The sequence below is a fragment of the Lutra lutra genome, chromosome 8, assembly GCF_902655055.1.
Source record: "Lutra lutra chromosome 8, mLutLut1.2, whole genome shotgun sequence".
NCBI lineage: Eukaryota > Metazoa > Chordata > Mammalia > Carnivora > Mustelidae > Lutra > Lutra lutra.
In genome coordinates this window covers 3,701,899-3,714,725 of record NC_062285.1, presented here as the reverse complement: position 1 = coordinate 3,714,725, position 12,827 = coordinate 3,701,899, and positions in this window count along the sequence as shown.

The window sequence follows — 12,827 nt, the reverse complement described above, 5'->3', positions numbered from 1 at the left end:
CAGGCAAACCATGAAGGTTTTCAGCTTTGTGCAGTGTTAGTTAAATCCTGGCTCTCTCCATCGCACCCCCCTGGGCCCACCCCTGCATCCCAACCCAGGGAAGTCATGATGTCATTACAGCTGTGTGTATAGGCAAAGAAGTCTGAATTCCCTTCCGACCCCTCGGGCTTCTGGTCCACTATAATAACGTTCTTTCCAGGCAACTTTAGGCTTATATCACTGACGTGAGTAAGGATTCAGACAATCCCCAACAGGAACCACCACAGAGATAACACCTGCCCTTTGAGGAAAACTTTGGTGACAGTAGCAGGGAATGCACATGAAGGTCTGACACTAAGTGGATTTTGGGGTTCAATAGGATGAATTTTCAAACTGAGCCTCTGAGGAAAGGGATGCTCTTTGTATTTTAGAAAAAAATGAAATCACACACATCTGTTTCTCTCATAGTGAAGAATCTTATACAAATTCATAATATATATATTTAAATGTAGAACAACTAAGTTGGCCTGAAAAAAGGAATTTCAGTTAATTCATGTAGAATGGGTGCAAGAGAATGATCATACATGTCTTAGCCCATTTGGGCTGCTGTAAAAAAAAAATACAAAAACACATAGACTGGGTGGCTTATCAACAATGGACATTGATTTCTCACAGCTCTGGAGGCTGGAAGTCCAAGATCGAGGCGCCAGCAGACCCCGTGTCTGGTGAGAGCCACTTCTTGGTTCCTAGACTATCTTCTCCTATGTCCTCCCTCGGAGGAATAGGCAAGGGGGCTCTTTGGGGTCTTTGTAAGGGTACAAATCCCATCATGAGGGCTCTGCATCATGACCTCCTCATCCCCTACAGACTCCAGCTCCTCACACCATCACCTTGGGGGATAGATTTCAACATACACATTTGGGGGGGACATTCATTCCATAGTAACAGGACATACTTTTTTGTGTCTGAGATAAATATCAACTTTTGAAGTTAAAGAACCTTGAACAGAGATGTCTATGAGGTCTTCCAGACCAGGGGCTGAGGGTATAGGCAGTGACAGGGAAAGGACATTCCCATGGGGGAGGTTGAGGATAGAATTCCTCGTATCAGAAATGAAGAACGACTCCCCTATTTGACAGACGACAAAAGTGAATCTCTCAGTGGTTGCCCAAGGCTGGCTACTACCAAGTGGCAGATTAAGTAAGTGTGCGAGCCAGCAAGGGTCAAGCAATCCTGAGCTTCGGGGAGGCAGTAGCTGGGTTGGCTCTGTACCCACCCATCTAATCAGCTGGTGAAGGGCCATGAATCCACCCAGTAGGCAGCAAAGCTCTCTGGTCACACTGGATCTCCTTGCTCTCAATTCCCATGATGGGCATGTGAGGTGGGTCTGCATAAGTGTTACACACCAAGGTCTGAATCACTACAAAGGAGTTTAGGAATCCCCCAATCTTCTACAGAATGCCTCATTCTCTCTCTGGAGAGAGACATTCCTTTAAGAGCTGGGGATGGCAGCAAATATTGTCTAGGAAGGAGAAGAAAGTCTATTTTGCTATCTGAAATGTAAATTAATCTAAGCCAATTGCTACTGATGTCTTGCAGATGAAGACATGCTCGAGATTACTCCCAACAAAACCAGCCTGATTCCGCCTGCTAGCCTTCTAGAAGATCTTCCCACTCTGGCAGCCATTCTGATAGATCTGACCAATAAGAGTGGGACCAAATCTACTTGGTTAGTCTAATGCAGCTTTCAACTAAAGCACAATCAATAGGATTGCAAAAAGTTGTAGAAATTCAGGGTAATAGATGTACTTTGCATGAATATAAAGAGAGCCCAACAATGTTTGTTGAATTGACTGATACTTTACGAGAGAGAGAGGTATGCCTATTTTTAAGTTGATTCTACTTACTTAAACATGAAGTTTTTATGAAACTGAACTTTGCCTATATTTCATAACTTTGTATGGATTAACTTAACCTACTTATAGAGTGATTACTTATAAAGAACTTTTTTACTCTGGCTTTGAGGAAGGCAAGATCTATAAATCAGTCTACATATTCATTCCACAAATATTTATTAAGCATTTACAGTGTACCAAGTACATTGTATATCATGTGAATTCCTCAAAACCCTCACTTGCTATGTTTATATACAGACTTAAAGGCAATGGGGAAAGTAAAACAAGAGATAATATAAGACAGTAGTGCCTCAAACCCCCCTCAGTTCTGCCCCTGTCCTAGTCTCCAGCACACTTGCCCCATCCCTTACCTGGAAGATGTTATCATTGCCTACATCATTAGGCTTCACTACTTTTATTTACTGAAAATCAACACTAACTCAGCTTAGAAATCTTTAGAAAGTCTCTTCATCACTTTGAGAGTAAAGTTAAAACTTTTTCACAGGACATAACCCAAACCATTCAGCTTTTGCCCAATCACCAATGGACCCAGCTTTGGCTCTCTCTGTGCACTTCTCCCTTCTGGAAATGCAATATGATATTTCATGCCTCTGGGCTTTTCAAATACTTCCCCTCTGCCCACAATATTCCTGCTTCCTCCCTACAGGCTAGGGGTAAGGGGGGGGGGTCTTTCTATCACCCTTTTAGACAGCTGGAACATCATTTTCCTTCACTCTTCCCAAGACCTCTTAAAAATATCTTCTTTCATGCTTTTCATACCTTAAACTTGCTTATAGACTGCACTTCTGCATATCATGACTATTTTTCAGAAGTTTGTTTTCCTTCCTAGAATGTGAACTGATTGAAAGCAGGAACTGTATTTTATCTATACCTGTATCTCAGCACCTAACACAGTACCTGGTACAGAATAGATAATCCATAAATATTTATTTAAAGAAGGAGTAAACACATAATAGAGTAAGAGGACTTCTTGTTTCTCTCATAGCGGATGGCTTCCCAGGCTTTTCCCCAAGACAAATCTTCCCTTCTTCCATAGTCATGGGATTTTAATGAGACTAGAGCCCCCCTGTGTAGAGATTGAATGAATGCACCTCCCTTGAACGGCATGCATGGAGAGATCTGGGTGGGGGGAACATGAACAGAAGAGACGGTGAAATGCGGAGGTTGTCTCCAACTTAAAGACAAACCATGTGCCTGAAATTCTGTCCCTTCTGTTTATGCACCCTGGACCCCCACATGGCAATGACTCAGATTTGGCAGGGTGCACCCATGTGATCAGAGCAAAAGAGCAGACATCCATCCCTGGGTTCATGGAGCAGAATCCAATGGGATAAGAAATGGAGAAGTAAACCTCATTCATAAGACACTGTATCTGAGGTTTCTCTGTCATTGTGAGGAGTCTGTTTCTCACCGGACAGACAATAGACAAGTCTTTATCCAACTTCGGTTTGGATGCTTCCAGTGATGTTCCTTACCTCCCAAGGTAGCTTCTTCCATTGTTGGAAATTCCAAATCTTGGAAAGTGTTTCTTTGTAGTTAAGTTGAGCTTCCCTATAATGTCTGCTAATTGGTTGAGCTCTATGGTCTAGAGCAGCCTGGATGTGCATACTTTTGTTATGGGAAATAGGCTCTTGTCTTCTCAATAGCCTACACTTTCCTAGACTCTAGACTTGGGGTACTCTTAGCTACTTCCCCTATGATGGGTCTCCCAGATCATTTTTATGTTGTTCTCCAGGCACTTCCAAGATTTGCAATTTGTTAATAGCTATCATTAAAGGCTATGGTCTGGAACTGCTATAAATAATGGCCTGAGCCAGGCACAGGAGTGGACGGTACCATGCACAGACATATGAGAGTTTGTGATTTTCCATTCCTTCAAGAAGAACTTCCAGAATGCCTATTACATGCTTGGCGTTCCTTCTCGGACTGGAGATAAATAAGACAATTCCTCCTTTCTAAAGGCTCACAGACCACACAGAGAGCAATTTGCCTTCAAAACCATTAGATGTGATCATTCTGTCTCAGATCCAGCAGAACACTGCTCAAGTGGGAAGCTTTGTCTGTCCGCGGATATCAACAAAGTTCAGCCTTAAAGCCTAAATTTCTCCCAAACATATTCTTGCACTGCAGTAAGATTGATTTTTATTTCAAAGACCAAAGTTGGCAGGCTAGTTGTATTTTTTAAAAAACTCTTCTTTGCAAGTATATGATCATTAAATGTCCCTACATTGCATCTGAGGGAATAAAGTCAGTTATGAGCACACTTATTTCTCACAGACATGTTTCTATAATTCTCTTTTCTGATGAAATCTCTATTCTCTCTAAGGTGCATGTGTGTCTATGTACATGTCTATGTATGTGATATATATATATATATATATATATATATATATATAATGAGGTTATCCAAGAATTTCAAGACAAATACTTCTGACAGTGACCGGACACCTTTGGGCTATTACACTCTTGATTTGTGCAATCATGGTAGGAAGATATGCCATAATTTAGAACATGGAGTGTCATGCTTTTTCAGTCTTGATAGGTATCTTTTTTAAAAGATTTTATCTATTTATTAGAGAGAAGGAGAGACAGAGAGCATGCACACAAGCTAACAGGGCAGAGTGGGGGAAGGAGCAGAGGGAGAGGGACAGGGGCAGGGCAGGGAGAGAGGGACACGCAGACTCCCTGCTGACCATGGAGCCTGATGCGGGGCTCTATCCTATGACCCTGAGATCATGACCCGAGCCGAAATCAAGAGTTTGATGCTTAACCAGCTGAGCCACCCAGGCACCTCTTGATAAATATCTTTTAAATAATGCCTGTTTTTCTAGTCAGTGTAAATTCAGGGTTTGGAAGAATATAGTCATAGGTTATCCTGTTCTGCTTTCTAATTGTACCATGTGTGGGCATGTGTTCAATTATACACCAATTCTGTTTGTGAGAAACTTCATCTCCATGTACTAGTGGCTGCCTCAGGAGACCTTCTGCTGGGTTGCCTGGGACAAGGGCTGTCGTTGACACTGTTGACATCGGTCACCACCAGTGAGGTGATCTGTTGAGTGAACAGTCATGTGATTCATGGAGAGCACACAGTGCCCACTTAGCCTTGAGTTATGTTTTAATATCTTGTCTGGAATATCATCCTTTTTATTTTGGTATAAAGGAAAACTGTCAGATTGACTGAAGGTTTGTTTAGCCCACCATCATCTGGACCACAGCACAAAATTTTAATGACAGATATAACAAATGCTCCTGTGGGAATAATGCCTAGAGCCCAATGACAAGCAGGGACACCAGGTAAGCCCTAGTGGCAGTGGGTAGAGGGAACTTCTGGGAGCCCAGGGACCCCAGGGAATGTCTCTCCCTAGGTCTGCATAAAAAGAGGTCCCTATGAGCCCTATGCTTTTTTTTAAGACTTTATTTACTTATTTATTTATTTGAGAAAGAGAGAGTGCGTGAGTGTGTGGGGAAGGGCAGACGGCAAGCGAGACAGTCTGAAGCAGACTCCGTGCTGAGCTTGAGCCTGACATAGGGCTCCATCTCGTGACACTAAGATCACCACCTGAGCTGAAATCAAGAGTCGGATGCTTAAGTGACTTAAGCCACCCAAGTCCCCTGAGAGCTATGCTTTTTTGAATTCTAGATTAAGCTTAACACTGCAGAGACACAAGACACTTGGCTGTCTGTGCCCGGGAATAAAGGCATGTTATGGTCTCAGTGAAGAGTTCATGAGGGAACCGCACAGAAAGACGAGATAATGCTGGTGTAGGGTCTTCTGGCCTCTGACTTTAACTGCTTGAACAGAGAGTGAATTTCCACAGCTTTTATTCTCCAAGGGAAATGTTCGAAATTCTGGTTACTGGGAGGAGTGCAAGCAAATGAGCATGAGGAGACCGAAGGCTTTTCGAGAGGAAAAGTCTGAATTCCCAGACCCTTCCCTCATGATTCAGAGTTCTGTAAGACTGCAAAGTGGGCAGAATGGACCCATACAAGGACCAGGGTCAAGAAAAGCATCTCAGATTGAACCCCTATGGGGTGGAAAGACAAAGGACCAGTGAGGATGGCCTATTTGGAGTCCGCGGTGGAAGGAGGACCCCTTTGAAACCCTCTTTGGGCAAGCTGGGCCTCTCCCATCACAGCCTCTCACCAGCCGGGCCTGGAGAAGGGGCTGCAGAACACTGAAACAGCCTCAGGAGCCTTAGCTCACTGCCCATGGGAAGCAGCCTTGACGAGGCAGAGCAGTGACCTTGTGCGGGGCTCCTCTCTCCTGGTGTCGGTACCCAGACCAGGGAGAACGTCTTGCAGCTAATGACCAGCGAGCTGAATCACTACTTCTCTGCACCGCGTGTGCTCCTGAGAAGCATCCATTTCTAGCAGGGCTGGGAATGCACTCCAGCCTCACCATCACGCAGAGTCCCAGCTCCCTTTGGGCAGGCACTGAAAGTACGCTCGGGTCCTGGTGAGATCGCGGGCCCTGGACAGGAAGGAGCATCTTCTGGATAATGGAGATGATGGGATGAAGGGGACATCCCTTTTGCTTATCCTAGACTACCAAATGGTTCCCGCTGGGTCATCTCAAGCTTATTTCCAATCAGTACCCATGCAAGTTCCTGAGCCCTTTTCATCTTTGTAAAACATGTTTAACAAATCAATCCACAAGGAGTAAGTAAAGCAAAACAAAGCACATTATGGCCAGATAAACAAACTGACTGTTACTCCCACTGGACTGCCTGATACTTTTGTCACCACCCTGTAGAGGCTAAGAGATGGACGGAGCCAATGCAGGTATCCAGATATGCTCTGCTTGGCTGAAGTGAAATATTACTTGCACGTAAATTGAGTTTTTAAAGATTAAGACCATTACTGTTTGGTTAGAATCATTTATCTGTGTTTCTGACTGACCTTCAGTTAGCAGGATTTATTAACAACATTTTTGCACCGCTGATCGTTCAAGTACAAAAGACTTGTGGAACTCCTCAGGGCACCTTATCTTACTCACCTGGGAAATGAGGGACTGCACTTCAATATGGAAAATGACTTCCACTGTTGTGTTTCTTAAGAGGTTCATATCATGAGTTCTATTAAAAATTACTTTAGTTATTTATAACTTAATATATAGAAACCTTGGAAATTATTGGAGAATAGTTCCCAATATCCTCTACGTGAACACAACCAATGCTTTGGTTTCTGAGCATTATTTCACTATTCTTCTTCATAAACTCATCTTTTACAAAGTTGACCAAATTATATAAAAACAGATTTGAGTTGTGATTTTTCACTTTGTGTGGATTCTGTTCAACCATGCCTATGATTTACGAGCCATGGAGACAAACTAAACCTGTTCAGAAGAAGGAAATGAGATCATAAGATCAGGACCCCGAGCTCATGAGCTGAGAAGCTGTCCAAGCCCAGGGCACCTGTTCCACCAAGCTGTCAGGGGCTCAGCCTCTCTTCTCTTGGCTTCTCCTGTTCCCCCAACCCCCTTCCCCCTCAGCGTTTCTACTCACCATCTCTACAACTAGTGATTTCAAATGTAGATAACACTCCCACAAAAGCTTACTTTGCTTCATTAGCCTATCCTCTTTCCCCATTGTATATTTAAAATGTTTCAGATTTTCTTAAAACGAGATTTGCTTTATTCTTTCTGTCTCTCACGTGTATGTACGATATATACATTATACACACATGTATGAGAGATTTGTACATATAAATATTTAGATATCTCTCTACATGATCCCTCTATATCTTTAGATGTAAACCCATACATAAAAGATACATAATAGATATATAATAGATATGTCGATCTTCAAGTATGTGGCTAGATGTATCTCTGTAGATAGGGATATGTAGAGATCTTGCTACATATAGGCAGATACATCTAGCTACATATCTGTGTATCTATACACACAGATAATCACATAATAATCACATATTGTTACATATTTACATATTTATTATCTAATATATTTATTACACACATGACCTATACCTAACATGAATGGACACAATTTTGTCTACATCTTCAGTAAATCTAATGCAGTAAGTGACATTGTAATGGGCCTTGGTTATAAGAGAAAGCCAAGGGACCCAGGGTCCTCTAGGGAATATTTCAAAACCAATTATTTCTGTATATCAAGTTCATGCATTATACTGCATAAATTTCAAAACTACAGGTGCCATCAGCTCAAGTGAAGACTGGGTTTGCCACCAGACCAGCATGACAACCCTCCAGCCTTGGATTCATGGAGAAGGAGCACCGGAAGGATGGGGCAGGGGTTGGGAGGTAGGGTCCCAGGTTGACATAGGGTAGGAGTCAGATCCCGGTTACCTGCCCCCTGTATAAGGATGGAAAATTAATTAATGTTTCTGAAACTTGGTTTCAGTGTTTATAAAGTTAAAAAAGGACTATATGGCATCAAACACATGGATTTGATAAAATTCACTCCAGCCTATTTCCTAGAAACAGTGTGAGATCTCTTCAAAACGCATTATAATTCATACCAAATGTTTTATATTAACCAAATCGATTCTTAAAACATCATCTTTTTAGTCTTCATTTTTGTATTTTTTTCTTGGTCATTTGACTGTTTTATTTTACTTTTTTAACATCTTAATTTTATTTTTAAAGCAAGAATATATGGACAGTATTCAGTACAATATTGGGCATATAGGAAGTGCTTAATATTTTCCACACCTTTAACAATTTAACACAACATTAACAAGCATTCGATGATGATAAGATCTTCCAGTAAGAAAACATACCATGAGAGTGAAAGCATCATCTAGCATGTTCTCTCTTGGGTCATTAATCATCATGCATATTTATAACATTTAAGCTGAATGTTGCATCCTTTATGTTACACATTTACATATACCAGTGAATTTATACCATGAATAAGAATGATAAATAAACCTTTGAGTGCTGGATTACCTCTTTAGGACTACTGCACCCTTCTAGAACTTTGGTCATATTCCAGAATTCTGGATCTTCAACACCGGAATGAATAAAGAGCTCTTCTGCTCTAGGAGGAGAAACAGCTCATTTACTCCTCAGACACATCCAAAACCTGTATTCCCTTCAAGAACATCTGGCCAGTAAGACACATTATAATTAGCATAATTTCTTCTTTAAGCCAATGAATTTTTCTGTTATTTCCTTTAATCATGGCATGATGCTAATAGAATAATAAAAAATACAATAGTAAGGAATGATTGGCTTTGGAAAACATAAGCCCTAAATGTACTAACATCCAAAGTTTCACTCATTTTATTAAATATTCAACAAATGAGCCAACTGGCTGGCAAATTAATCAGGGGGAGTAAACCAACAAATACAAATGCTAAAGAAATTCAAGAGTACATTTCCATCATTTTGTTGCTGAGTAAAGAAGTTTTCAAGCAACTACGTATTTGGTGACGATCAACTACAAGACTGCCACATCATAAGCGATTGGTGAGACTTAGTTGCCCTAGAAGAATTTTCTGTTACCATAAAATCTCATAATTGCCAAGAGGCATTGCAAAATGTCAGCCTGGCCTGCACTTATGAAAGCTCTTGAAATGATCAATGTAATATCCAGGGGAAAGCTAATGGAGAAAGATGATCATTGCACATCTCATTGGCAGGAGCACCCGCAGATGAGGAAATCTGTTTATCTAAGCTAGTTGCTCCTACTCTGTTAATAATGCCAAATACATCAAGAGTTGTAGGGAGCTGACGGTACGCTAAGCAAGTCGGTTACTTCAGAAACCTTGGGCCAGAGCTAACCCTCCCTCAACCCACATCCAAAAACACTTCCAAGACCCAACCCTCCGGCACACACTCAGCTCTTAGAACTCCCTTCGGCATTGGGGAGGAGGGCCCCCTTTGGCCTGCCAGAAAAATGCACTTCAAGAAAAACACCCTACCCTTTCCACTCTCATTTCAAAGCTCTGGTGCTTCTCTCTTGGCCCACTGCCTAGAGAACATTGTGAGTTCCCATAAGATATACTAACACAAGTTATCAGAATTCGCTATTCCAAAGGCATCTGCTATCTGTCAGCTGTCATTCTGTGCTAGTTTCTTATCTGGATGTCAATGGCCAATGACACTGGCAGCTTCTAAAACCAAGATCCTGAGTCAATGGCAAAATCTGGACTGCTGGCCAGTGTCTCGGATCCGTGCTCTGCCCAGCACCTCCATCTTGTAACAGCACACCTCAGATGTTTATGCCGCTGTGAATCGTACACCTGGGTTAGGCACTCACACTGTCAAGGACTGTGATGACTCCTGAAATTCTGCATGCATTGCTCCTGGAGAGGAAAGATAATACCGTAAATATTACCCTTGCTACTTACCTTCCTTCACCCTGTCTGTGAGGGGTTTGACTTCCATCTCACAAAGGCTTTCATAGATGCTTAGAAAATGCAGACACATTAGGTTTTGAAGATAGAACTGTGTCATAGAGTTGCCTTAGCATAAAAATCAAGATGCAGAAGTCAAGAGACTTGGCAAGACCAGGACTGTCGTTCCCTTCATAGCTTCCATTACCATCTGACTCCTCTTCTGGCACCAAATCCTGAGGCTTCTTTCTAAGCAGTAGTCACCAACTGAGGTCCTATATGTTTGAGACAGGACCGGGTCAGGTCTGACCACTAGATGTTCATTAAAACACCATGAACGACGGGCATGCCAACCCACACAGACACAACTACACACCCACAATACACACACACGCTTTCACCACACACCCGTGGAACACATGCGCTTCTGCCACACACCGTGGTACACACACACTTCCGCCACACACCTGCAGTACACACACACGCTTCCACCACACACCCGCGGAACACACACGCTTCTGCCACACACCCGCAGAACACACACGCTTCTGCCACACACCGTGGTACACACACGCTTCCACCACACACCCGTGGAACACACACGCTTCTGCCACACACCATGGTACACACACGCTTCCGCCACACACCCGCAGAACACACGCGCTTCTGCCACACACCGTGGTACACACACGCTTCCACCACACACCCGCAGAACACACACGCTTCTGCCACACACCGTGGTACACACACGCTTCTGCCACACACCCACAGTACACACACACACACTTTCAACACACACCCATGTACACACACACACACCCATGTACACACACACTTCCACCACACACCCACGTTACACACACACTTCCACCACACATCCTTCAAGAATGCATTATTGAGATTACACATAAATTTGGAAAATGGAAGTAAATATGATCTTTCGAGATGCAGCTTAACTAGAGGGAAACATGCCCTTGAAGTTGCAGGGAGCATGAAGATTGGCCAGAGCCCATTGGGGCCACATCTAAGATTTCATCTTTCCCTCTCTTCTGCCCGGTTGGCTGTGAAATACATACATATTGTCCTATCGGGCCATCCGATGTGCTGGAGAAAGGAAGGACCTGGAAACCAGACCAAGATGATATTCAAGCCTTCCAGGCGTCCACAAAGTTGTATGCTCATGTGTCCCCTCTCTAAACAAGTGACAGTAAAGTGAGGAAAATATTATGTCTCTTACTGCATTAGCTAGAAATATAGCCTGTTTGAGCTGAATTGTGTGCCCTAATATTCATTTGTTAAAGCCCCAGTAATTCAGAATGGGACCATGTCTTCAGATAGTCTTTAAGGAGGTAATTAAGTTACAATGATGACATTTGGTGGCTTTAATCCAATCTGACTGGTGTCCCTATATGAAGAGGAGATCAAGACACAGATGCAAACAGAGGGATGATCACATGAGGACATGGGGAGGGGACAGCATCCACACGCCCAGGAGAGAGGCCTCAGAAGAAAGCAGCCCTGCCACACCCGGACCCTCGACTTCTGGCCTCTAGAACTGTGACAAAATAAATGTGTGTTGTGTAAGCCCTCTGTCTGTGGTCTTTGCTATGGCAGCCCTAGCACATAACACACAGCCTTCACTAGAGTAAGTGCTCACCACATTACAGGCATCATCTCAATAATCGTTGCCACTAACTCCTCATCAGTATGAAAGAAACCCAGCTCTGAGATATGTGCGTAATGAGCAGAGAGGAGAGAACTATGCAAGTCACAGCATAACTTCTTCTACTCACTTCCTGTTTATCCCATCGCGGCAAAGCATATCATATTTTAAAGTTTCCTGTTTTTGCAGATATTTTATTATTATTGTCTAAAGAGGTTTTTTCTTCAACTTTATTTTTTCTCTTTTAGAGAGGAAGGAAATAAAACTGAACCAGGAAGATGAGTATCAATCACGAATTATATAGGAATCTGAGCCAACAGATAAAAAAATCAACTATATCATAAAAGCATAAACTCATCATGTGAGCTATTGTGATCTCCTCACTCAAAGCTATCACGAAGTAATTCCAAGACCTTAGGAATTCATTTCACCATAATGGACTTTGGATTCCTCATCTCTGAATTATGGAGTTGGGTTCCGTCTCTAAAATCCCTTCAATCTCTGATTCCATGGCTGTGTTTCAGATCTCCCTTAATGAAATTATCTACCAATATTTCTGATACTTTGGTGGTGGAAATACCAGATGATCCATTGTCTGGAGAGGAGGTTCAAAGACTGAATAAGGAGGTAATTAGGGAAGCTTGGAAATCAGCAAATGGGAAACACATTCCTATTTCATCTTCTGATGCTCTAGTTCTGCGGGACAAAAATGTGTTCATTAGTGACCAGTTTCTGAAATGAGAAAAACATACATGATATTATAATTTTTACAGCTGTCCTTAGGTGTCTTTCAAGGTTTATGTGACTATTCACAATCACTTCTTTTACACAGAGTGTGGCTTCTCATTTAGGAATGTTATTCCTGACCAAGAACTTTACTCCATCAAATACATAAAATATACAAATAAATGTACACATTTCTACATATATGTGTACAAATGCACACA